General features: G+C 39.6%; 1 pseudogene; it reads right to left on the bottom strand.

The window, feature by feature from the left end:
* Positions 1 to 3,775: 3,775 nt before the first annotated feature.
* Positions 3,776 to 4,696, bottom strand: LOC131422565 (olfactory receptor 2A12-like; annotated as a pseudogene).
* Between the last annotated feature and the right edge of the window lie 859 nt (positions 4,697 to 5,555).

Below are 5,555 nucleotides of genomic sequence, written 5' to 3'. Positions count from 1 at the left end.
ATAATTTGAAGCATGTTTATTCAGATATGCATAATTATCATTTTATTTCATTTGATGAGGACAGTATGATGAGATTTAACACAACCTACTCTGGATACAAAGAGGTGTCATGTTTTGCGTCCATTTTTTTGCTCCAGTCTATGAAAGAGACAGAAGAAAAACATTCACTGTGGAAAGTTTTAGACTTCTTGTGAGTGTTGATATTTATATTGATTAATATTTTATATTTAAGTAAGAATAAATATTACAAAGCATACTTCGCTCCATCATTAGTGATAGACCTTTAATAAATGAAAGTCAATTTAAGGATAAAAGTATTTGCATATCACAATTAAATGTAATATCTATAGCTGCACCTAAATATCATTTTAATATTTTGCCATCACTGAGATGGAAATTCTTCCTTCATAGGGTCTGAGTCCTTTCTTATTTTTTTTAAGTCCACTTAGCCCATAGAATTTAAATGAGGTATTTGAAAATGATAAAATAATTAAGCAATAATGAGAAATAGAAGTGCTGTTGACTGTTTTTACCATAACTTCTGTCATGGTATGCCTTTTTTTCGAGGAAGAGCAGCCCTGAGCTAACACCTGTTGCCAATTTTCCTCTTTTTGGCTGAAGAATATTGGCCCTGGGCTAACATCCAAGCCCATCTTCCTCTATGGGATGCCACCACAGCATGGCTTGATAAGCGGTGCGTAGGTCTGCGGCCGGGATCCAAACCTGTGAACCCCAGGCCGCCGAAGCAGAGCACCGGAACTTAACTGCTATGCCACCGGGCCGGCCCCTGTCATGGTATACCTACAAAATTATTGTAGGATGTGCTCCATCAAAACAAGGGAGTAAATCAAGAAAGAGGAAGATGTAACATTAATGGACTAAGCATTCCAACACAGGATAAAGGAAGGTGGAATTGCTAGGAAACTACCAAATAGAAGGAGAATGGAAATCTCCTGGCGGATGGATATATTGTCTGAGGTGGCTGAGGAGGATTGACATGTGTAGAAAGCCATAGCAATAGGCACAAAGAATCCACACAGAGGGGCAAGGCAATTAGTGCATTTGCAGATGGGGTGAAACATCTGCATCCCAGCAGTCTTTGGGAATTCTGGCATCAATGTTTAAAGCATGGAGTCTTGCTTAGGGATCATCCCTGCTTCTGACAACCAGAGTTGTAGCCCTGGGTCAGGGAAAATTGCATAAGATAGGAACACAGAAAGTTGGGATAATGTGGGGAAGAACTGCATATGGTACCAGGAACCTCCCTCACTACCTTTGTCTCTAGTCCCCCTCAAACTGTGGAGGAATCTGTTGAGTGGAGACTCCTCCTTGGCCCTCCTCCTGTTGAGAGTGAGCACTCACTCATGAAGGCATGAAAACCAATCCCTCCTGCCTTTAGCTCCTCCCATCTTAGGTAACAATTGTTTCAATTGCCCATTCGAATTCTCTATCAAACCACTACTCAGAGTATGATATGCAACATAATATGCCTAGTTGATGTTATATCTCTTTGCCCATTATTGGACAATATGGGCTGTAAAGTGCATTCTCTGGTCTAAAGAAATGCAAAGCGCTGGTCCAAATGGTACAGCCTTTACTCCTTTAATTGTAGTTTCCTTTAGTTCACTGAACATATTTATAATGGCTACTTGAAGTCTTTGTCTACTAAATCCAATATCTGGTCACTCTTACTGCAGTTTGTTTCCTGCTTTTTTCTAGAGTATGGGTCATACTTTCCTGTTTCTTTACATGTCTCAAAATTCTTTGTTGTAGACTCAATATTTTAGATAAAACTCTGGGCATTGGTACCTCCCCCACTCCTACTCTGGTGCTTTTTATTGTTATTTGCTTGGTTACTTTTTTATTTGTTTATTGATTGGCTGGATTATTTTACTAAAGTCTATTCTTTCATCCACCAGTACTTCAATGATAGGTGTTGACATCATAGGATGTAGCTTCTCCAGGGGTGACACCCTGGGTATGTCTGCAGTCACCCTGGGATGACAAGTCTCCCTTTGCCTCTCTATTTCTCTGACCACACTTAGCTGTTGAACTCAGATTTGTTAAATGTCAAAAAGGACATTAATTTTCATCATTTGCTTCTATTCATCTGTCTTCTTAACCAATTCTTCATTTTGCCTGCCCAATGTGTTGCCCACTACACTTGAGGTAGGAAAGGATTTTTGAATACCCTGGCTAATGACTGGAGCATTCATCTGCAACTACCTACGTGATGTAATTTTTGGTATCTCTTGTTACATATAGTTTTGGTCCTAGTAGTTATTTCACATCCTCCTCTACGAAAAGTTTGGGCAACATTTATCTTGATGACTCTCATGAATTTTCAAAACTCGTGGGCTTTGTTGCACCTTGAAGATGCTGTCACTAGGGCCTGCAGTCTCCACTACTTCTCTACCTGCGTGGTGGTGTTGCCTATGGCACCTTCCTCTCTCAGCAGCTGCACTGAAAAGTCCCATGAGTGCTTTAACCTTCGATAATTACAATTTGGGGACTGAAAATAATTTTTTTTTTACTTTATTCTCACAATTGGGAAGAATATACTTTAAAGATTTGATATGGGATTTAAAGATATAACTAATTTGTTAGGTTTGAAAATCCCATTGACAAGAAAAAATCATGTTTTACTTATTATTTAAATAATTTGTTATTTATTTTCATTTTATTTTGCTTTTAGAGAACAGAAATTCATCATTTGGTGACCTTGAAGTTTACAATTGCAAACTGTTCTTTCTTTTTAAAATTACTTCATATTTTTTAATACATGTTTTCAGTAGACCCCTGGAAGCCCAGAATGTCCACATCTTCTTGTGATAAGTTGGCAAAAAGATATTTCAAATCAAATGGCAGAGCAATTTGTCAGTGGAACATTTTAATACCAGTAGAAACTGAGAGGAAATTCATGGGCAGTTGTATTAAGGTCAGAAATGGGCATGTTGATTTTCAAGTTGACTGAGGAGAACCAAGCAAAGAAGAAGAAGCAATAACACATATTGTTATATAGGACATTATACTTCAAGGGAGAAGAGAGGCCAGACAGATTAAAAGTGAAATTATTGAAAGTAAGATGACTTGGGCTCCAAATATCAGAATAATTCTCAGCTTTAGGATTCTCCTGCATTATCAGTCTACATGATTCCCTTTCTTTACATGGTAAAGATTTATTTGTTATAAGAACTCCAACTAGTTATTATCCACTCTCTTTATTGGGTGTTTCCTGTGGAAATGCCAACAAAGGCAGTGCTCTAAACCTCCCCTCATTCCTGTCTTCTGCCCCTGAGCACCCTGGAGTCTTGCCCACGTGGCCCTGCATGGTGTGCCCTGTCTCCTGTCTCCAGGACCTGTGAGTAGAATCAACTGTTTTTACCTGAACCTCTCCTTTGTCTCCTCTTGTGGCTGTACCTGACTGACTATTACATTTAAGAAAATACAAAACACTTGGACTGTGACTTGCATTTCTTCTTTCTTAATAGTGACTTAGATGAGCAGAATGAGTAATTTGGAAAAGGCTCAATTACATCAACATTCAAATTTATGTCTTGTGCTTTTTGAATCTTCTCTAAGATCTTTGCCTACTCAAGGTCATGAAGATATTCATCTATTTAATTTTATAAAGTCTATATGGTTTCCGATTACATGTTTAGATCCATAATATTCTTTTTTACTTTGGCATTTATTATAGCACAAGGCAAAAAATGCCACCCACTGTATTCACAGGGAGCAAAGCCCCCTCCCCCATGATGATCTCTGCTTTCTCTCACACTGGCCTTTCCTTGCACAGTGCTCTCCTCAGGGCACCCTTGACTTCTGTGTTCCTCAGGCTATAGATCAGCGGGTTCAGAAAAGACTATAAAACAGAGAAAGGTTCTTCCACTGCTCCTCAGGATGGCAGGATTTGGGGGCCAGGCACATGACGATGGTGCTGCCAAAGAAGAGCCCGATCACGCAGAGGTGGGAGGAGCAGGTGGAGAAGGCCTTTCTGCGGACCTCCCCAGACTGGATCCTGAGGATGACAAATAGGATGCATGTGTATGACACCAGCACTGAGCAGAGGGGCCCGACTAAGATAAAACAGGCCAAAAAGATGACAACTTGGTTGAGCCTAGTGTCAGCACAGGCCAACTTGAGGACAGACAGGATTTCACAGAAGAAGTGGTTGATTTTATGAGGACCACAGAAGGGCAGCCTCAGGATGAGAACTATATGGACCAAGGCCAGGAGGAAGCTAAACGCTCAGGAAGTGATGACCAGGACTGTGCACACTATCCAGCTCGTGATAACAGCGGAATGTAAGGAGTAGCAGATCATCATAAACTGATCATAGGACACCACCACCAAAATCAGACACTCTGTGAGAGCAAATGCCAGATACAAAAATGTCTGCATAATGCAAGGAACAAAGAAAATGCTTCTTTTCTGGCTCACAAGATTTGCCAGAATCTTGGGGGACATTATTGGAAGCATAGGACATGTCAACGATGGCCAAGTGAGAGAAGTAGAAGTACAGGGGGATGTGAAGTCAAGAGTCTAAGCAGATAAGCCCCAGCATGATCCTGTTCCCCAGAAGGGTGAGGTTACAGAAGAGAGAGAAAAGCCCAAAGAAAACCAACTCCAGTGCTGCGTCCACCTGGAATCCCAGCAGGACGACTTTTGTGATCCATGTCTGGTCACCTGGCATGCTCTGGTGGCAGAGACAAAGAAGTCCACGTCCTTGACAGGAAGGTGGGAGCTGTAGGGCAATCAAGACACAAAGTGTTTACTGAATGTTACAGAGTGAGCATTACTTTGGATGGATTTTCTACAATTTATTTTTAGATATGTTTTAAAAACTAACTTGGTGTGCTCATACAAATCCAATAACAATGTTTCTTATATCAATGGAATAATAGGATATACATAATTTCTTATACTTAATAAAACATATTATAAGATGAAATAATAGGATCCATTATTATGTACTCTACTGAATATGTTCCATACATGTTATTTTGGAGGATTCAAGTATTCTGGCTTCCCTTTGAGAGTGTGAGTCTTGATTATTAATATAGTTGGTAGAGAGATGGCCCTGAGAAACCATCTGCAATAGGAGATATTTTCATGTTCTTGTCTTGCTTGTCTTCTTGGTACAAGACATGATTAAGGTGGATTTAGCAGGCCACCCTGAGGGTAGCATTTGAACTAAAGCATGAAGGAACAGAAGTTTTCTTTTTGTGGTATCACAGTTATTGGGCCATGGAATCACTTCCTACTGCCCATATTCTTTTAAAGTTGTTCTTTTATAAATAACTTGAAGTAGTGGTTCTCAGATTGTTTTCTCTTATGGAAAATACTTTTTTCTTAATATCTTAGATTCTCCTTGTAATGAGCTATCTGAGTCCAGAAAAAGGAAGACTAATTTTAACTCTAAAGACACACATAGGCTTAAAGTGAAGGGATGGAAGCAGATATTCTACGCAAGTGGAAACCAGAAGAAAGTGGAGATACTCATATCAGGAAAAATAGACTTCAAATCAAAAATGGTAACAAGAGACAAAAAA

Source organism: Diceros bicornis, chromosome 3 (genome assembly GCF_020826845.1).
Source record: "Diceros bicornis minor isolate mBicDic1 chromosome 3, mDicBic1.mat.cur, whole genome shotgun sequence".
NCBI lineage: Eukaryota > Metazoa > Chordata > Mammalia > Perissodactyla > Rhinocerotidae > Diceros > Diceros bicornis.
This window is presented reverse-complemented; position numbering and strand designations above follow the sequence as displayed.